At 43.0% G+C, this 22,697-nt stretch overlaps 1 long non-coding RNA gene across 1 annotated transcript in view; it reads right to left on the reverse strand.

Annotated features, from left to right (window-relative positions):
* The window catches only part of LOC148392885 (uncharacterized), a 32,524-nt gene extending 13,170 nt beyond the window's left edge, over nucleotides 1-19,354 (reverse strand). The window contains exons 1-6 of the long non-coding RNA XR_015860305.1: nucleotides 19,220-19,354; nucleotides 18,579-18,705; nucleotides 7,950-8,546; nucleotides 6,306-6,474; nucleotides 5,878-5,971; nucleotides 3,881-3,954 (exon numbers count right to left, since the gene is read on the reverse strand). This is a non-coding gene — a long non-coding RNA (uncharacterized LOC148392885). The remainder of the gene's footprint in view (nucleotides 1-3,880; nucleotides 3,955-5,877; nucleotides 5,972-6,305; nucleotides 6,475-7,949; nucleotides 8,547-18,578; nucleotides 18,706-19,219) is intronic.
* Between the last annotated feature and the right edge of the window lie 3,343 nt (nucleotides 19,355-22,697).

Below are 22,697 nucleotides of genomic sequence, written 5' to 3' on the forward strand. Positions count from 1 at the left end.
CCTCTTTGGAAACAACCTGGGATGGTCTAAAACACTTTGGACGGGTAAACAAGATGCGGAAATGTAGAACGTCGGGAAAAGTTCTTATTGACACACAACTGCGAAAAATGGATTTCATGTTGAGAGGGTGGTACAGTATATATTTAAAATATTTATATCCTTATAGTATTGTTGCCAAAGTCATCCTTTTGCCATTTGGCCACTGGGGGCAGTATGATCATAAAGTTATGCAGACACAAACGAAGAAGAGTTTCACTACTACTGTAAAAGAGTCTATTTGTAATTCTATGTTTGTGTTAGCATAGTGATATAATATTATGATATTTCAGCTCAACTCCATCTAAAACCGAGGAACCCCTTGGATAGTACTTGTATTGGTGTGGTCCAGTAACGCATTCACGTCAAATGGGACGCGATGGACTTGACCCCGGCAAAACCAGTGAGTCATTGCGAGACTTCCTGCGCTCAATTACACGTACCGTATTTGCCGGTGTACAGGTCGACTCGGTGTATAAGTCGACCCCCTAAAATTCGACGGAAATTTACGATTTTATGATATATCCTTTGTATAAGTCGAGCTCAATTGTTGCATTATATTAAACTTCAAAATTCAATATGCGAAATTTATTGACGAAATGTGTTCAAATTCCGGGAGGCCGTGCGCATGCGGCTGTTTATAAGCACCGCGGAGGAGATCGCGGCCGGCGAGCTCGCGCACGCCACCCGGCACCAACGGGAGGCCGGTGTTGTGCTCGATTTGGTTCCCCCGTGAGATTTTGTTCCCCCTGCCGCGGGAGCGCGCACGCCTTGTTTGGAAAGCGAAAAACCGATCCCGTACGGCGTCGTACGGCGTCAGCACTATGTTGTTTTCAATAAAAACATGAAGAATTCACGTTTGCGTCAGTCAATTTTAATTTTTATAAAGGATTATTCTCATTTGATGTCTTTAAATTCATCCGCGTTCTGCCATTGAAGCGGGGTGCATTCAAAGACCAGTCGTAAAGACGGAACACTCACTCACTTCACCAAAAAGCAACGATATAATTACGTGAGCTCTTTGCATAAACCTCGATGCAAAGAAACTCCTCCTTTTGGGTACCGTTACATGCTACAAGGAGTACCTGTTCAAATTTGCCACACTACCTGAGCAGACCCCCAGGAAGACAGAAAAAAAGCCAGTCGATGTCCAGGACTCACCGTTCTCAAAATGGGAGGGGGGCACAAATATTCACGCCTTGACATTTTTTATAGCGTTTCTGTTACAATTTTTATCCCACCACCTTTCACTTTGCTTGGGACAAAAGGAGCCTTCAGAACTGAAATTTCTTCTCAATTATTCATTCAAATCAATTCACTCAAATCATTGTCGTTATGAAAGATTTGATCACAAAACGTGTGTGGCTTTTTCTTCAATGAAAACGTTTGACATTGCTAGAGTGTCAGCTTTTAATTATATTGCGCTGTCATTTTAAAGCAAATTAATAAATGCAACAATATTAATTCGCTTTGAAAATACCTGAGTAATGAAATGGATGGATGAATGATGATTACAATTAAGAATAAAGTCTCCTTTGTAATATATACTCCTTGTAGCATGTAACGGTACCCAAAAGGAGGAGTTTCTTTGCATCGAGGTTTATGCAAAGAGCTCACGTAATTATATCGTTGCTTTTTGGTGAAGTGAGTGAGTGTTCCGTCTTTACGACTGGTCTTTGAATGCACCCCGCTTCAATGGCAGAACGCGGATGAATTTAAAGACATCAAATGAGAATAATCCTTTATAAAAATTAAAATTGACTGACGCAAACGTGAATTCTTCATGTTTTTATTGAAAACAACATAGTGCTGACGCCGTACGACGCCGTACGGGATCGGTTTTTCGCTTTCCAAACAAGGCGTGCGCGCTCCCGCGGCAGGGGGAACAAAATCTCACGGGGGAACCAAATCGAGCACAACACCTGTTATAGCTCCAAGCCGAGCGGATGGCACTTTATAAGCACCGCGGAGGTGGTGGCGGCGCCTCATTCGACTTCCAGCGGCCGGCGAGCTCGCGCACCCGCCCGGCACATCCGGGAGGCCGTGCGCACGAGCCAAGTGGCCGAAAATAGCCCCCGCCGAGCGGATCGGCTGTTTATAAGCACCGCGGAGGTGGTCGCGGCGTCTCATTCGACTTCCAGCGGCCGGCGAGCTCGCGCACCCGCCCGGCACATCCGGGAGGCCGTGCGCACGAGCCAAGTGGCCGAAAATAGCCCCCGCCGAGCGGATCGGCTGTTTATAAGCACCGCGGAGGTGGTGGCGGCGCCTCATTCGACTTCCAGCGGGCCGCGCACTCGCGCACGCCGCCCGGTTCAAATTTTCTAAGTGCAACGCACAATGAGATGCATGAGAAACGGCCTTGGTTACCATCACATTTGAAGCGATGAATACGAAGTTAAATTTTATGACTCGGTGTATAAGTCGAGGTCGATTTTTTTCGGTCGATTTTGGATCGAAAAAGGTCGACCAATACACCGGCAAATACGGTAATCATCGAGTCATTTAAAAGACTTGATCAAAGGTGTGAAAAGTGGCTAAGAGTAGGAGAGTAGTCACCACGCCTGACAGCCTGGCAACGGTTTAGAGCAACTATCCCAGACCAACATCCAAAATCTTGACATCATCTCCCGCACTGACATCACTCCACGTGTGATCTGGGCAAGGCGGGAAAAGCTTTCGCCGGCCATTATCGTGTCATCAAAGCATGTGAAAGAAAAAAACAAAAACGCCGCTCCCCGGAGGCCCGCACTCGCCCAATTATCGCTCTGTTATGTCAAGTGCATTTGAGCCCAAAATTGCTGCAAGTTGGACGGTTCAGAGCTATCGGGTTGCCGTGTGAAAACACAGCGACCGTGACATCACTGCCACTCAAGCGCACATTAACGCACACGCAGTTGTTCTCAAGGTGACGGAATGACAGTATATGGAACTTGGCTTTATTGTTATAATAAAAAATGGAGGTGCAATACTGTGGGATTCGGTATCAATCTGATATCAAGCTAACACGGACGGTATCGCCATTTACTGATAATGACACGTTTAAAAATTATTATCAAATTGTTAAATCTGAAGGGATTTTTTTTCTTATTGATAACACTGGTCACCAAATTTTGAAAAGTTTTTTATAGAGGATTTTTTTGAGTCGATTCTGAATCTGCCCTCATTTTTTTTTAAAACACAAAATAATAACATTAATGCAAATAATACTACAACTAATAATGTTGTTTGAATAATAGATGAAATAACACATTCTCCAGGTGAAATACAAAATAGACCTCAGGCATGACTGTCACCCTGATTACTTGCTCATTAAACTTGTCCTTTAGCAACACAATACACTAAAGTGCTCTTTAGCGTCTTCACACCAACACACACTGGGCTTTGTGATTACAGGGTGTGAGAAGTTTGTCAGCCCAGTGAAGGCGTCTTCTTTTTTTTCTCCCCGAGATGGTTTGGACCATTACACACGACCCCTGACCCTGGCGGGCACCCTGAGGTGAAATAGTGCAGGCCTGCTCTCACTCAGCCGAATCCAGTAACAGCGAGGCAGGCGCTTGTGTGTGTGAGAGAGAGAGATAGAAAAAGAGAGAGAGAGAGAGACAGAAATCTCCAAGAATGATTTTGCTTGGTGACTTTTGTTTTATTTTCTGTCCCTGATGATTTTCGATTTATGGCCATGACCAGGAATGGGCGCAATATACCAATTTTTTAATTTATTGTAAATAATAACACTAAAATAAATGACTAAAACTAAAATCATTTCAATTTTATAACTCTGGATTGATTTGATTGTTGAAAGTAAAAATGACATACAGTCCAGCAAAAAATAAGAAGGCTTACTTACTATTTCATGCCAGATTTTTGAAAAACTCTCCAGCTGCTCCAAAACGCTGTCGCTTTGCGTACTTGACGAGAACCCTAGAAGATGACATCATAAACAAATTGAAATTATTTCTTGTTTTGGTCCACCGCTAATTGACTTTTTTTTTCTCGATGAAGTATTTAGAAAACAAATATAATCAATCAATATAATCACACTGCGCCTGGATTTGTTATGTTGACATTGACATACACTAAAGTGACACAAACGTCCAAATAGAGCGGACGTGAGAACCAAACACGAGTGGTCATCTGAGATCCAGTCACAGACACACATTTAATTTGAGCGACGGTTAATTAGCGACTGTCCACTCCACTACTTAACATGTGACCACTCATGCATGGACCACCATGCTAATTATGGCTTAGCCTAGCCGCCACACAAAGGTGGATGACTTTACTGACCATGTGCAAATATTCTCAATTCATCATCATGGCTGCTTTTGCTCTTCTGGCAGCAATTAAAGCAAGAGCAATTCATCCATGGCACCACGCTAATGTTTTAAGTGGTTATATAATGTAATTTGTTTTTGTAGTTATGTTTGTTTTGGTGCTGTTTTGAAATGAAATACACAAGAGTTGAGCTCATTTCCTTCGAAATGAACGCGGCGGAAAAAGTTGACAAACTGTGTACAGTCATCATGTGAAGGAAAAGTAAGAAAATAAGTGTTGACAATTGATTGATATGCAAATAGAGGTCAAGTCAAGTCTGCATCCGCCGGCGCCCACGCGCTCAACGCTTTTGTTTTGTGTGCAGTCACACGCAAACAATGAGGGATGCTGGGGGTCGGAGTGGGGGGGGGGGGGGGGGGGGGGGGTCAAGCCTCCTTCCCACCAACAGAAGATTGAGGTTGGGGGGGTGATCTCTCTCTCTCTCTCTCTCTCTCTCCCTCTCTCTCCAAGTCCAACCAAAGCAAACGTGTGTTGAAGTGAGCCGGAATTTTCTCATCGTTCGCCGTCACCATGAAAGGCGCTCGGAGAAAACCTCAACATCTCACAGCGATTTCGAAACGGGTCGAGGACAAGTGAGGTCATCGCTCGGCGGTGCCAACTTGGCTTCAACGTGACGCTTGCCATTAAATACACATCCACGCATTAAACTATACACACAGAAAATGTGCACTTCCCGCACAGCCATGCAAATAAACACACATGTGCATATGACACATGAATACATACAATTTTCCTGAGGTCATAGATCATTATCTCCATTTCCATGAACGCACGCACACAGAACGGTCACACATGGTTACACATAGACATATACAGAAATATGAAACATTTAATATTTAAGATTTTTGGCCCGACTCGTTTCAGGAGACAAATTTGGTCTTAACGCACTTTAGCCCGCAAGATAATTTTAGAACGCTAACAAGTGTCATCATTGTAAAGAATTTAAAAGCAGCTTGAGGGAGCCAAGAAAACTGTCAAAACATTTGCAGCATTTGTTCTACGTCAAAGTAAGAACGACACTTGAGGTAGAAGGCAAGATTTATTTTGCGCTTGAGTGCTAACCATAATTTTCGGACACTGTTTATTGCGATTATGTAGCGTTCCGTTCCAGTTTTGCCCATTTACACTAACAATGCTACGCTTCACGCTAGCATTGGCTCACGACTGTCTCGAGAGGTGATAATTATGAAACGAAGATGATTTTTAAGGTTTCACTTAAGCTACATCAAAGTATTTCGAATTATTCATCTTGACAGTTATGCTAACCCCCGAAAAGAAATTTGACAGTGGCCTTGACACCTTCAAGGCCTGGACTGCACTCAAATTATAAATAAATCCTGCAAAAAGGAGGTGACATCTTTAAAAATTGATCTTGGAGAGATTTCAGCCACACACATACATGCACGTCAGATTAATTGATGTTATGTTTAGCGAAATGTTAAATATACATTTGCACATGTGCTCACGGCGTTTCGAGAAAAATAATCAAGTCGGCGCTGGGGATCTTACCTTGCGGTCAGTCAGAAGGAGGAGGGTTCCATTTTGGGAAGAATAACGTCATATTTTTGGCATTGACATCCCGATGGAGGGGTTAGGGTGAAGGCTGGGTCAAAGAACACACAAAGGGCACCATTAAGAACTTTCTTAACACAAATTCAAAAAGAGAAGCATCAAAGCTCGGAGTTGTACTTCTGCTTTTGTCTCGACTTGTTTGCGGAATTTTAGCTGACAGTCTTCGAAACACACCGAAGGTACGATCGCCACCCGAGATGCTTCCAGATGCCGTTTAATTAAAACGCCGACACTTTATTCACAACATCTGATCCGTACACACGCATGGTGGAAATGTGCGTACGATCACGGACATCCCAGCTGCAAATACGCAACGTTGACATTTGCGTGTTTTCAACTTGTCTCGGGGCGCAAAGGCTAATGACCTCTATACGCCTGCATGTGTGCGTTGCGTTCAAAAGCGTGTTGAGGGGCGAAAGGTGTTCCCCTTGCTGACGCCAGGCACACGTGTAGAGACACCCTGGCACGGGAGATGAGAGTGCCACCTCGCCCCTGACATAGGATTCGACACCTGTCGTGCACGTCGACACACACCTGTATAAAACACACACGCAGAAATGTCTAAATGAACATCGCACAAAAGCACCCCGCCCGCCAAATCGGTCGCACACACAACATTGTCTGCCACCTCAGCGCCTGTTGACAGCCTGCTGTCAAGTGCACACACACACACACACACACACGGAAGTCAGCGAGTAGATTTAAGTCTTGTGGACAATGATTACGGGTTAGTTAAATGATCTCAAATTTTCGGTGCATCTTTTTGAAAAGTTTAGTTTTATCTACATCATAACAAAAGTGGACCAGAACCACACAAAAAAAAAAGATTAAAATATCAAAAGGATCCAGAGGGCTGTTATGTAAATGTGGTAAGAATAAGGTCATATTATATATTATAATGGAAGAAAAAAAACAACATTGTAATGTGACATTCAGAGAAGTGGGACGATGGTTGCCCACCAGAATGAGGCCGCGAGAAACGACAATCCTGTTCATGCTAAGTAAAGGGCTGGCTGATGAATTGTTGATTAATTCAAGTTTTTTTTTTTATCCAGATGAACATTGTAACCAACCAAATAATTTGATTATATTTTATTTGAAGGCTGTATTGCTCAGCTCTACCAAGCGGGCTAACTTTGGTACCCCCTCCCCCTTCTTTCACATTATTAATAAAATCAGCACTCCCTCGGCTATTTAATTTATCACCTAGAGATAGAACTCGATGAAATCCAATATTTTAATTGAATGTTTAGATGGCGCGCAGCTTTGGTGATAAATTTCCACTAGCGCCCTGCACTGCCATATCATATTCCTAGCTTCTAATTACATTTGCATAAATGATGCTGGTCGTGATGATTGCCGCAGGGTTGGCCTGGATCGTGTGGTTATTTAAAAAAAAAAAAAAAAAAAGCGGAGGGGAAGTTATCATAAGTGTTGATATCAACCTAATGTGACCTATTGTATGAGATCAATGAAAAACAAATGGAGCTCCTCTTGATAATGTCAGACGGAGCTAATGTAAAAAACACCGTGCTTTATAACGTGGTGACCTTTACTTGTTGTGGCTCATTTGTCATAGTTAGCGTCAAGGCAACTCAATAAAGCCACGCTTGTTGCTAATCCCCTTGAAAACTCCAAATATGTTTAAAATTGATTTTAAGATGAAGTATAAGCTCAGCGGTCACTTTGTTAGGTACACCTGCACACTCTGAAAGAACTTCCGGTCAAAAACAAAATGTCTGCCAAACAACGAGCAGGAGCTACTGATGTATACAAACACAATAAAATCACATGAATACATCTTTTCAACTCAAAATATGCGTATGGAATTAAACTTAATATTTTTTTCATGAATTTGTATTATCACACTAAAGCCCCTCATTTGCATAACAAGAATTTTTAGGCTAGAATTACAAACTACATGAGATAACCCCAAGTAGATAATATGATTAAATTCGATCATACAATTCACAAATACATATATAAAAGGAATAAATGTGTATACATACCAATATGATATAATAAAACTTTAAAAGAGCAGTTCATGAGTTTGTACATGATAGCAACAGCTTGTGCCACCCGCTGAGCCTCATGACAGACTTATGAGTGATGGCGGCGGGTAAGGCGATGCCTGGGAACAGTCCGAAGACATTTGCGGTGTTGTGTACACGCCGCGTCACGGCTCTCGAGTGGGCGCTAACCGCCGCAGCGGGCGGCCTGTGGGAACCATGTGTTTTGGAAGAGGAAGAGGAGATGAGGAGGAGATGAACACAGATGAGCGATATGGAACGTGGCCACCATTCCATTTGTAAAAGTTTGGAATTTTGCCTTTTGAAATCAAAAATGTATTCGTTTTCTCAAACTCCAAAAATATTTGATTTTTAAATCAAGACAAATCTCACAAGGAAATCGGGAAGGGATACTTTTCCTCGCCTGTGAGTGACGTGCTGCTTCTTCACTCAGTCGGAGAGGGTCGTTAATTCATCCGCAGCGGAAATATCTGCTCCGATGTCTTCTTCACCACTTTGGAATGTTCTCCTGCTCGCCCGCAGACGCTCCATTTCCTCCTCCTCCTCTTTCTTCATCCTCTCCTTGGCTCTCTCACGCTGTGAAAAGTAAGTGAGAGAAATGATGACGTGAGATGTACCGGAGGAGAGCGACACTGTAGGTAGCAATAAGAAGCCATGTTGGAAAGACGCTGACGGGCCGTTACACAGCAGCCCGCCAAGTGGACCCGCTGTTTTAAATACGAGCGTGTCTGCTTAGAGTGATTGAGAAGGACCCCTGCCGCAAGGCCCTCACTTCTGTGCGGCTCATCAATATATCACTATTTTATTTTATCTTTACTCTTTATAGGCTCACTTTATTCACACTCACAAATGATTTTTTTGCAGTATTTTATTTTATCATCGTTACTCCTTGGAAGGGAACTGCTTCAAAGTATTAGCTCAAATTTAATGGGTTGTTTTTGGCTTTTCATGGTGTGCTGCCATTATTAAAAATAGTATTTATTTTATACTATTTTGTTGGAATATATTTGTTTTATTTGAGTTTTTATGTAAACAGTTTTACATTTTTTATCATTATTATCATTGTTGTTTTTATTCAAGACATTTCATGTTTCTTTTACTTTATTTGACATCTTTTATACTGGCAGTTTATTTTGTTGTATTTCATTCTAGTTTAGCTTGTATTTTAGTTTATTTAAATTGTTGTGATTCACAGTGTATTAGTGTGTTTACATTTATAGGATATTTATTTAAATCTTTTGACTATTCTACTTAGATTTTTTTTCTTTTTTTTATTGCCTTGTGAAATTTTATTACATTCATTATTCATTCATTTAAATGTAATTAAAATGTAATTTATGGCATTGATGCTGTCCAATAAAAAGCCATTTCTGTTGTAAAAATCAAATATCAGTTGTATGGATATTCAACAATTATATGTACTGTAAGATTTATTTGTTCATGTATTATCATCACACATTTTTTTTTTGTTTCATGATGGTTAGCATGAATATGGATGTGACCTCTTTCTCCATGATGCTCGACTACACACACACACACAGATACACACATGCACGCTAATTATGATTCACACATACATGCATATGCTTTCTCTTCTGACATTTCCCATACATTGAGTTTGACAAATTAAAAATGTCCACATATCTCACCAGTTTACTACATTAATAACCAGCAGGCCCAGATTTGGTCCATTTAATTGCCCTCGCCATATCTTGACGGATTAATTAGAGAATAGCGATGTCGTGCTAATTTTCCGCAGTTCCTTAGCGACACGTAAGAGACGTTTGCTTTTATGAACAAAAATATGATTGCCTCAATTATGCATATTAGTGTGGATAATCACGGAGATGAGAAGAACTTGTTGGCGAGTTTAAGACCAGAGACACGATTGTTATTTTCGGTGGAGATAATCACACAATGAAATAAATGAAGTGCTGCCACCATGAGAGAAAATTAGGCTTGCAGGGGGATAAGGTAAAAATAAATAAATGGCTTATCACTGTATATATATATATAAATGTTCAACTTTGTTTTCCGGAACACGAGGCTTTGAAGAATCACATAACGCAGCCCAGATGATAGCTAACACCGCCATCTCAGTCACATCTTTGTCAGTGGTACTTTCCCAGTTGGAACATTCCAAAAAAAAAAAAAATGTGGAGGAGGCATGAGGGAGGGAGGGAGTGGAGTAATTACACATTGTTGCTATCAGCGCCCTTGAACTCTGCTGTTTGTCAAGCCGGTCCAACAATGTAGCCTCTGTGCGATAACGGCCGGCGAGATTCGCGTAAGGACGTCCGAGGCCTCGCCGGGGGAAACAAAATGGAGTCGGCTGGCGGTTAAAAAATGAGCCGGGCATGTCTTGTCAAGCTCCGAATGTTGTTTGTATACACGTGTGAGAGGTTGAGTGTATGATGGGGTCCAAACTCAGACAAGAATCTCACCAAAAAAATATACTCCATATCACAAATGTAAATCATGTGATCCGAAGGGTTGACGATGGTGAGATTTAAAAGATGCTCTTGTGCCTTGCTCGCTCGGCTTTTAACGGCTGGCATCCTCCTCCGCCTCACACTCGGGGAAAGTTCAAAACCCAAATTCCTCTGGCCACCATTTGTTTTCTTTTCCATTGATCACCGAGCAGCTGCTGACGGATTCTCTCACACTCACACACATACACACGGCCGCAGTCTTCCTCGTCGTCCTCATCGCTATGTGCAACACGGCCTTCATCCTTCTTTGTCTCGCCCGGTAATAAACGAGACTTGCTCGTAATTGGCCGGCCCGAGACGACATCATCACTCATTCAAGTGTCCGATAATGACACGCACACGCGCACTGGCGCGCGCATGCAGATCCATATCATTGATCTGCGCTTCCCCCACCCGTCCTGTCTTTCAGAAGAAACGAGAAGCTAGAGGACGTTGGAGATTTCTCCAGCCACGTCATGTCTCAGTTCGGACAAATGCACTTGCTGCAAACCCTACTTTTAAAACCTTGACCCAGATTAGAAACTGTCATCTGAAAAGTAAGTAATTTATATATATACTGTAAATATATATTCTTACGACTCATATTTTTGTTTGGGCAAAGTAGTATGTTAGCGTAGTATAGTTTGCGTGGTCCGCCTTGAGGCAGGCTCATCCCAGTGGCCAAGTAAAGATTGATGTTGCTCATCTTCGGGAATGGCCTCGTAAAAACGAAAGCACTGCGCTGGACGGGGAGGGCTGGCTCTGCCTTGCCGCCGTCGTCTTTTCTCAATGTTCATTCATGCCTCCTCCTTGCTGCCGTGATATACAGTAGGCCAAATCCTGGCTCCAAGCCACATCATCTTTCTACACCATGTGAGCTCTATAGCGAGATAGACAGATCCCTGTCCGAGTCCTTGAGAACCCACAATGCATTTTTCCGTCGACGCGCCATGCTAGTTGCTCGCCAACTATTCACTCTCTTTTACTCCATGGTCTCCTTCTTGCTGCCCTTAGTCTCCTCAGATGTAAAACTGCCCAGATTTGAAAGACAACAATATACACACAAACTAATGTTGTGCTTTAGATCTGGACTCTCCACAATCTCATTCCTGCTGTCTGAGTTTGTCCACAGTGTTCACGTCGCTGTTTATTTGCTGAATTCACTCTCCACTAAGACATATAATTGCCCCCGTCGTAACTTTTGAGTACAACAATAAACATGAACGCTCACATCCAATTATAGTTATTGGTCCTAGTTTTTGGACACTACTGCCTTCTAGTCCATAGTCTCCACTTTGCTGCAGTCGCCCTTAATCTGCTCGCCGATATAAAATAGTCTCATCGGCATTTGAGGATACGCGGCTAGAAATGCCAATCGTAAACACATACGCTAAGTTAGCTAAGTCTGTCACTGTGCCTCAACAGCCCTTAGTCTCCATATGGATACAATTTCCACAGAGACAACAGATCTTCATTTTTCATTGCTGTTTGTTTGTGTTTGTCATATTGACCGATGTGTTCAATGTTTTTCACAGATTGACATCAAAGTGTGTTCCAAGCAGGAATTATTTCATTTTTCACGCCGAGACAATTTTTTTCCACAGCACTTTGATGCCGACTATAAATGGTCACCATGGCGATACGTTCAATATGTCCAACGAGGCCCCTCCGGATAGCTCGCGAGAATTACCATGTTGGAGAGCAAAGACGGATCGAGCGAGGGAGCATAATAATATCCAGTGGTCTGCTTTTCCCCAAACGGAACGCCCGGACCGCTTATTTCCCATGGTGCCCTTGGCGGGGCAGTCACACCGTTTGCGCTCCCAGCACATCCTCACTTAATTTCGCATTCTTTAATATTGCATGAAGCTCATTTAAAGGCGGTGGAACACGCACATGCACACACACACGACACTACAATGGTTCCAACGTAATTCTCCCACCACCAAGCGCTCTCAAGAGTGTATTTTAGGATGGAGCAGTGGGTTGTGGATTGATGTGGTTACAATCGGTGTCTGAGCATGCGTGTGCAAAACTGGCACGTGTGTGTGTATAAGTGTGTCAGTGCACGTGTGTTAATGGAAGCATATATTTCCACAAAAAGACATCAGGAAGCATCTTGCCGCCGTTCTCTATCGTCATCAATCACTTCTAGTTCTATTGTCTTCAATATTGAGGAAAGGAAAGTCAAAGTAGGGTTTCAAATTAGGGTAGAAAAAAAGAGTTAGGGTTTGACATAAAGATTTCAACTAACAACTTATATTCACCAATGATTTACTCTTATAATAATGTTAACATGCTAACAATTCTAACATATAGCCTAGCATAGCTCAATGCTAACTCCGCAACAAGTAATCGTAATAAAAGCCCCCAAAAGTCGAAATAAGAGAACCAAACTTTTTTTTTTTTTTCCTCAGCCGTTTTTACAAGTTAAGCGGATTGTGTGCAGCCATATTGATTTTATTTTCTCGCGCGTTCGGGCCGTGGCGCCGACAAAATGAGGTCTGGCCCGGAGGTTTATGTCCTCGCCGCCGTTAGACGGAAACGTGAGCCGAGGCTTCGGCCGGCCTTTTATTGTAAACGCGCTCCCTGTAGATGGTCGGAAAGTGTCTGTTTTCCTGCCGATAGGAGGGGAATTAAATATGAAGGCTATCAGCGGATGGGCAGGAAGACTCCAAACGAGTGCTCAGGGACAGTTTCCCATTATTGTCATCTATTATGGCCGACAGATAGTCATTCTGCACGTCCATTACGACATTGGTGGCAGGCGGAAGGCCTTTTTTTCTGGAAAAACAGTTAAGTGCGAGAAAAAGCAGCATCGGGGCCAACTTGGCTGAAACGATTGATAAACATTCATAATTTATGCAGAAAATGAGACAATACGGCCGAGTGGCACTCATGCCAGGTTGTCACCAAATAAACAGCTGCTTTCCACTCCATTAAACTGAGTGTTTGACTTTACTCGCTGAAAGGCGGGGGATTCAAAGTAAGGTTTCAAGCCGGGGTTAGGTTTCCAAACAAAATCTTATTTAATTTATTTTGTAATTAATTAATTGTATCTCCATTTTCTAATGTAAGTTGGATAAGTCGGATTTATTTGGGTTGTTTTTAAATTGGGGTTTTAAGGGCAAATTGGAAGATCAAAGCAGAGTTGGGGTTTCAAATTAGGGTGCAAAGTCTGGGGAATGTTTGAGATTACTGTTTCAAGTTTGGGTTTCAAAATGGAGTTGGGGCTTCAAATTGAGGTTTCAAGACAGATTACAGTTTTGAGTAAGAGTTGTGGTTTCAGCTTAGGGTTTTAAGTCAATGTTAGGGTTTCAAATGATGGTATCAAGTTAGGGATGGGATTTGAAATGAGTCTAACCATCCATCGTGACCTCCGAGTGTTGCCAGGCGATGACTAAACGAAGCAGAGCAGCTGCTTTACTCCCACATTTTACTTCTCTTGTGTGGTTCAGCGTTGGACTTCTTGGAAACACTGTGAATCCACACCTAGCGCCAGGAGAACCAAAACCGGCAGGATGCTTCCTGGTCCACAGGCTCCAGCTGTCTTCCTCTGCTAGCTTAATAACTACTAGCTTAGTGACTAGCCTAGCTTCCCGCTGCCACTGTGGTGCGAGTGTGAATAATGGAGCCGCTGGCTGTAAATGTCAGGCCTTTAAATCAACACAGTGCAGCCAGCAGAGAAGACAAGTCTTCATCACAGTTTCAAGTACGTTGACTTTATTTACTTACTGTGTGTGTATGTGTGTCGTTATAAATCACGAAACACACCGACATGCGCAGAACAAGGGCAAGACGGCTCGGCTTGTTTTTTTTTTTTTTAAACAAGGTTTAGGATTTCAAATTAAGGGGTAAAATGAAGACTAGGGTTTCAAGTTAGGGTTTGAAACCTGATTTAGGGTTTTAAGTTCTTCCTGTCCTGCGATGACGGGTTTTAATCCCAACGCGCCTCACAAACACGTGCTGTGAAGTGTGAAGAGCAGCATGTGCGTGTTCAACTGTCAAGTAGAGCTTTGACGCCGAGCCCATGCCGAGAGAACGCACAATGCTTGGCCCGCGTTGGACTTTCCCAGGGAGCTGACTTTTCCCCACGGAGGAAACAGCATCAGCTGCTGACATTCCGGAGCTCACCTAGCGCCGCATAGCCACTAGGCTGGCCCTGAGCCTTGCTTTCAAGCCTTTGGGTTGAAGCGGCCTTGCCAGACGGGCAGGTTGGCAAAATAATAATAATAATTGGAAGGGTGGCCTGAGGGGGTGAAGCAATCGGCGTGTTTGAGTGAGACAGCAGATTCTCAAGTGTCGTTTGGCTGGAGGAACTGTGAGGGAAGTCGAAGAAAAAGCTTGACAGCAGACATGAGGCTCAGTCAGGGGAGATGTCAATCAGCAACATGAAAACTAGACATACACTTTTTTTTTTTTTTAACTGTATAAAGTATACAAACCAAAAAATGGACGCCTGCCTTAAATTAATGCCTGGTTACAAATTTAATAAAACATTCCAAAAGTATACCAAAAATATGTTATTTATTTTAATATTTTTGTATAATTGTGAATGATTATATTGTTAAAAATGAAAACCAATATTACAAAAAATAGCATTATTTTAATATTTAAAATATTCCCAATTGTAAATTTAAGTACATTTCATCCCACCATACGTGGAAGTAATACGGCAAGAGTGTATTTTGCAGGTAGATGTGGTCTGGTCGTGTGTGTTGGTGGTGGGGGTGTGTGTGGAGGGGACAAAATGGAGAATGTTTTGAATTATACATTCCTGCCATGAGTGACAAATGGAGAGAAGGATTCGTCATAAATCACAAGCAGCCCAACACAAAGTGCTTGCTCGGCAGCAGCCTGAAATTTAGTGTTTGCTTCGTCTGCAAACGCCACGATTGGGCCTGTGTGTGTGCATAAACGTGCGTGTGTGTGTGTGTGTGTGCGCTGACGTAGTAGTGCTCAGCAAAGTTAGCCAATTAGCCCGCTAGCATAGTTCATTTTTGTGGCTTTTAACAATCTTTTCCTTCCTTCCTTCCTTCCTTCCTTCCTTCCTTCCTTCCTTCCTTCCTTCCTTCCTTCCTTCCTTCCTTCCTTCCTTCCTTCCTTCCTTCCTTCCTTCCTTCCTTCCATATTAAGTTAAGTGCATGCAAAGCAATGAGCAACTGTGTCAAGCATCTGCATTCCATATAATCTAATATTTATTTAATCTCGATAAGCAAACCCAAAGAAGACAGTCTTTGTATATTGGAGACGTGGAGATTCCGAAGAGACGCATCGGGGATCAACGGGAGTGTTGACTAAGCATCCGCGAGTAAATAAATAACCTCAACCGACACGACGATTTCCAAACCGCATGCGTGGTGGATCTTCCCGGCTTCAACCAGGAGGCCGCCCGCTATCAAATATTTTGTTTGGTGCGGCGCTAATATCAGCGTTTTTCCTTCTTCTTTTACGTTACCTGTAATGGCATTCTTATTGATCGTCTGCTTAATGGTCGGCCTCATATACTGGATGGTGTTCATTTAAAGTAGAAATGAATAATGGCCGTCTGAAGCAAAGCCATAAAACCTCGCATGTACGTGCGTGCGTGTCCATGCGTGTGCGTTTTCATCGTCATTGAGATGTGGAAGCGGAAAGAAGGGGAAAAGGGATGGAGTTTTTCATTTGTATAGTGAGGTTGGGAAGGAAGGAGCGGGGGGTGGGAAGACTTTAAGAACGTGGGCAATAAAAACTAATTTACCCTCGCAAACAGAATTTGTACTAAAGTATTTCTGCAAACGCAAAGCATTTCGCCTCCGAACGCTCGTTCATCACTTCTATGCGTTGGCAAACAACCCCCCCCCCCCCTCACACTGCCTGCCTCCCCTCCTTCGTCCTGCTCCCTCTTAGGTCATCAACCGGAGAAACCACAACAAAAGGGGATCGGGCGGGTAGTGGCGGGGGGCCGGTGTTGGCGCGGTGACCTTGGCTGTGACATCATGTGGCGGCAGAAAGAAATGAAGCCATTAGGCCGAGGCAGCGCTCGGCCATAAATCAGACTGTTTCCAATAAGCTGCCTTAATGGTCATCCATCACCCCCGCCAGCCTGCGCCCTCCGCGCCCAACCGCCTGGGGAACGGCCGCTGGGAATGGGGTGGGGTAATAACGGCGGGGAGCTGCGCGGGGGCGGGCTCTGTCCAGGTAGACTCTACGGGATACGCTCGGAGAGGGAAAACACGGCAGAATGAAGGATGAGGTAGAAAATGGGAGGCGAGGGGGATCGAGAGGTGAGCCGAAATGGAGGGATTGGGGGTAGTAGAAGAGGCGAGCGTGCAAAAACTGCGATTGAGAAACAAAAGTAAGACATGAGGAATAGGACTTCATTTCAATGTTTAGCCGAAAAACCGATCCGTCGATCCAGCACATCCATCTTTTAGTCGATTCAGATGGACAGCCGCAATTCTATGGTTGGCTGGATGGATGATGGATGGACGGACAGAAATCAACACTACTGTAAGAAGCATCAACCTTCAAGCGGGTTGACAGTTGGATGATGGATGGACAGATGACGTCCAACAATAGAAGATGGACGGATTGGATGGATGGCATAAAATGCTGCGCCACTGGCTTCGGAAACAGCCGTTACGCAACAACAACAGAAAATTCATCTCTGCGACTTTCTCCCTCAGGTTTTCCACTCGTTACCATTTCGGTGGCTTCCAAACCCAATGACAGCATTTTATAAATGGTGGCGTTTAACGACATGAGCTAACACTCGTTCCGACAATTAGAGGGAAATTGCCGCAGTTAGTCAAAGTGCATCGAAGGAGGAGAAGAAGAAGATCACACGGAAACATTGCCGGTGCAGCCAAACCCGAGCGTCGCGGTCGCCAAGCGGGACCGCGGGAATGACTTCACACGCTTAGCCACATACACTTTGCGTCGAAAGCTTTTTGGGCGAAGCGAGCTGCATCCGTATCCTTCACAGCAGGACTGGGAAAAAGTTGATGCTCGAGGGCCAAGTCTGATTTGTAATGCCAAACATTTGGCTTGGTCAATGAAAGAGATCAATTCATTCCTGTGTTTTAAATTAATTTGTGTTATTATAATAAATTATCCAATATTTTTTTATTCTATTATTTGCAACACATTGCTGATTCAGTTATTTCATTAAAACATGAGTGAAAAAAAATTATATGCGAAATTATTATTGATTTCTAGTATATTATTTAGAAGGGTTTGTTCAGTCTAAATACTATACTTCCAAATAAAAAAATTCCAGAAAATGTAAGAAATTTATCTAAAATATTAATATTATTTTCTTAAATCAATAAATTCATTTTATAATTTTATGTTAATATTTTTAGTAAAGAAACCAACTAATTATTTGACAGTATTGTCTGTTTTTATGTATAAATTAGTTTAGTTGACTTTTTTTATTATTAACAATAAATGAATGAATTTCTCCACAAAATAACCTAATCATGCAAAATGAGCCCTCTAATTGGGATTACGGACGCAAAAAATTTTTTATAATAAATATTATGTTATACATCAGCCTACTGTAATGTGAAAACGACCCTTTTTGAAGGACACACTCTTGCACACACACACCGGGGACCCAACGTGGCCCCTCTCAGCTGGTACCAAGCCCCATATGCTTCGCAGACTCCCGTTATTATTGTTGTTGTTTGGCTCATTTGACATGTGGACCCATGACAGTGTCCAGAACCCCTTCTGAGCTGCACGTGTGTGTGTGTTCAGCCACACGGTTCAGCCAAGATGGTGACTTGAGCATCATTCATGTCAAATGTCATTCAACTTTAATATACCGATCGTCTCAGATGAGACAATAACACATGACAAATAAAGTCAGCAACTTTCTTTTGAACCTTTGTACTTAAATTAATTAAAGATGTTTTATATTATTGCTACATCTGGATCCAATATTGGTGTCACTGTTGCATTTAATGCCAATTTTGATTATTAAATAGGGTTTCACATGCAATATTTTTCACCAAGTGTTTTGATGATCACATAACGTCTCAATTGTGGTATCGTCAATATTTTCGGACGCATCTGTGTGTATCATTATAGTACCTTGATATTAGAATGATTCCAAAAAATAGCACAGCATGAATTTCTCTGCAATTCCCACCTCGAGTTTGGGCTGTCATCAGCGCAGGAACGTATTGTGGGAGACATCATCAGCTAGCCACTTGAGGCCTGGCTGGCGGACATTGTGCAGGCGTGGTGCGGAAAAACAGGAAAAGGGGAAGGCTTGCCTGTTAAAAAGCCAGAATGACATTTATATGAATATTTACATTTGTTCACAGCTGTTCCTTGCGGAGTAGTAGCACTCCCCAGCTAGTAGAAAGGTCACAGCGCAGTTTTTACTAGCTTAGCATGCATATAAAAATCTTTGTTTGGATCAAATGCTTCTCCTTCCTCTTCTAATGTAATCTCACAAACGGCAGTTCAAATGAGGTTTATATAAGGAGGGGAATGGTGGGGTAATTGTTGGTAAGCGCATGTTTATTTACAATTAGATGGAATGCTAGGGTTAGGGTTAGGCTAATATGTGCAACTTGGGCAGAGAAAGAAGAGAGGTCGATATCGATATTAGACCTTGCCATAGTCTCTCATCATTTCAGATGGAACGTGCTAAAATGCTAACATGCTAGTTGTTAATGTGCAAGCATAATGCATAACATAGTGCAACATGAATGGGGCAAAAAATGCTAACATGCTAGCAATTAAATGATGCAGCTATACCTAATATTATGACCTAAATCCCACCTTTCTTCAAATGTAGGCATCATTCAGCCTTGGAAAGCGCACCACCCCCTCAACAAGCCTCCTTCTTTCTCAAAATGGCTCCATAAATCACGAGGCTAGATGTAATCTGCAGTGTCCAGAATGTGAGGGGCGAGGCCGGCCAGCATAATGCGAGCAGTCCTCCATTGTCATTCAGCTGCATGCAGCAGCAGCAGCCCGAGTCTGATAAGAGTGCGCTGAGAGAGGGCCATAAATCACGAGCTGTGCCAACGCTTACTCCTCTCATCTCAGCGCGGGATTGGGGGGGGTGTTACGTGCAATGTATGGTCACGCACACACACGTGGAAATGTGTGAGAGGACCAGAGTGGTCTTCAAAGTTGCTTGTGACCTTCACCAAATCAACACTGCACTGCGTCCGTTCATAATAATGACTCAACAAAAGCCAACATCTAATGAAGACCTTTTATGCACTTAAAATATGTAGAATTTTTCAGGGATTATTTTTTACACACCTATATTATTCTAATATTGAAAGGTGTCTTTCTATTAGTATATTTATTGATTAAATTAAAATGCTATCATTTTGAGTCACGATTTTGAGTCTACGGATGACTTCCCAATTGGAATACATCTTGAGTCGCTCTTCATCACCAATGAGCAAACCAATAATGATTTTTTTTTGTCCCGCGGTTACGTCGAGTGTCAGCTCTCACTCTCAAGCGTCCATTCAGTTGGCCTTATTCATATGCTAAAGGCCTTAGCGCACCAGCGCGGCCCCTTTGGCCGGGCCCACTGTGAGCTCCGTGTTAACACGTGTAATCCCCCATTAACGCCGGGATGAGACAACGTATCCCACATTCCCGCTCACTCGTACCCCCTCTTGGGATTAGCCCGGGGGGCTGCTGGCTAGCAATGTTCTGTAGACCCCCCCCCCACCATCCACATCCCTGGAGTTTGACTTTGGGATCAAGGAGGCTAAGTGTGTTTGCCTGGAGGATTTCACTGATTATGTGCTATGAGAGGCTGTTTACCAGATTTGCATTCATTGAGAGCCAAAAGGGCTTGTTTGGATTTGCACATTATACGATACAACAACAGTAAACAGAAAAATCACTTCAGCGTTTTATCGAGCGGCACACATCATGACATCAGCGAATCCTTCGCATGTTGCCGTGGTTCCATCACGTCTGCAGGAGGAGCTTTTTTTTTTTTACATCCCAGTCTGAGGCCTGGCTGGCTCGCACATTTTGTACTCGGGAGGATTTTCAAAGGCAACACAAGTGCGAGAAATGTTTGCGACATTGTGGCGAGCTGCTTTTTATATCTGTTCCCCAAAAAATAAAAAGTCCCGTTTCTTGAAAATCAGCAAATTCCTTGTGCTCTCCGGGAATGTGAATTAGTTGAAAACAGAGGACAATTACAAGAAGAATAAAAATCCGGGGGGGCGGGTGACTAGGAAAACAAACATCTCGTCTAACAAATGTTCTTTACATAACATACCTCCTGTGAAGTCCAGCCAGCATTCTGCCCTCCTCCTGATAATTCGTGCCTGACCAGTTTTGGAGTTTGCACCTTGAACAAGGCAGCAGACACTCCGACGCATTCCTGTCCTTTGTTCTGGCGAGCCTGTAACATAATTTTAGAATGATGTGATTGCATGGAAGAAGTCCTTGAAAGGAGAATTTTTTTTTTTTAGGCTCCTCAGGTCGTGGTAGGGACGAACTTCCTGCCTGTTTAAAAAATCAAAACAATCTATTTGTGGGGCACAAAGGAATGTGCCCCAGTTTGTTGTACTGTTCAATGCATCGCATATCGTGACGGTTATGTAAGTTGACGGCGCGAACCGTGCCGCCTTTGACTTCTCATTTTCTTCACACCCCCCTCAGGCTTTTCATTTTGATGCTTAGCGTGTGGCACTTGCATCCAATAACAAACCTGGTGAGGGGCAGGGCGGCACCCCGGCACTATTAATACGCCACCGTGCATCTGTCATCTGGAGGCCTCCCTCCTATCACCTTTTCGCTCAGGTGGACACACGCGGATCTTTGGCAGAGGTCACTTGGGCTGACGCCAGCGGACGTAGGGAGTAAACTGACAAAATAGCCAAATGCTCATTAAAATGAAGGCAGCTGGGTGCTTCAAAATCAACAAGGGGGAGTCATTTGGTCACTTGGATGGACAGCAATCTAGTCAAAGCCCAGAATCAGCATTTCTTATAAAAAATATTAAACACAAAAATCCCACTTTAAAAAAAAAATAATAATAATAACCAAAATAAATAAATTAGCTATTTACATGTAAGTCAAACGAAAACAATATTTCAAACTGCTAATAAATGTCTGAACATAAAATATTTGTTATTATTTAGTATTCAAACCAGAATCATTATTGCCTTCTCAATAACAAACCGCAATCAACTTCCAAAAGTCACGACTTTAACACCTGTGTGCCAAAATCCAAAATAAAAGTGTACAAACATTCCCCATTTATGACGATAAACATTTTGGACAACTGTCCGCTTCGTTAACATCGGGCTGCCTTTTAATTGATCTTCATTTCCCTCCATTACGATTATAATTAAACACCGGAAAGCTGTCGGAGCGAGCGGCCATCTGTCGATGTTGATAACGTGCAAGTGGGCACACGCTGTGGCGCTTTTCTGCCAACGAGGCCAACGTACTTCCAAATGGCCCATGTGGGAATTGGTTAGCTGTGAATTCTTCACTGTTTTGTGTCAACGACGAAATGTTTCAACGTTGCAACATTCCACACATGTGAGGGAGGACTTGAGTATTTTTATCCTTTTGATTCTCCCAAATTATCTTTGGCACATTTGCGTACTAGGCGTCAGATTGCCGTTGATCGTATGGACTTTAGCATGCTAGGTTGGAAAATAAATGACCTCACCGTTCCAATACAAGAAGGGAATTTTTTCCAACGGCAAACAACAGAATTTCTATATCGGCTCTCATTAGTCACTCAGCACAACTCAAAAAATGGCTTTGTGGCACATTCGAGACGTCAATAGTCATCCGGTGGGAAGGCAGCGAAGGAAGCTCATAAAATGGCCGACTCTACCATGTTGATTCTCATCCGATTATGTCACGGCGTTAGATTTATAGTCATTGCTTTTTCTTATTTTTCAAATCGTGTCAGCTCAAACCGAGTTATGAACTTAATCAATGGGCCCCTGCTTGCTCTCTCGCATTGAGCCTTTTAATGCTTGTCCGAGGTCGCCGAGTTTTATTGACCCGCTATGGAAATGGCGGCGTGTATTTGACTAGCAGAAAATATGAAGGCACTTGATAACCCCCTGCCGGTTAAACGCATCGTAAACGGGAAGCGGCGTGAAATGAATCACTTCCGGAAGCGTTCCCACCATCGGAGCCGAGATGGGCCCCGAGTGTGATGGATGAGGTGGAAATCTCAATCTCCGGCATTCCTTCCATTTAGGCTACGGTGCTTCACCTGCGGATCTGCGGCGGCCATCACCAAGCA

The sequence above is a fragment of the Syngnathus floridae genome, chromosome 9 (genome assembly GCF_059516105.1).
Source record: "Syngnathus floridae isolate MCC-2025c chromosome 9, RoL_Sflo_1.0, whole genome shotgun sequence".
Classification (NCBI taxonomy): domain Eukaryota; kingdom Metazoa; phylum Chordata; class Actinopteri; order Syngnathiformes; family Syngnathidae; genus Syngnathus; species Syngnathus floridae.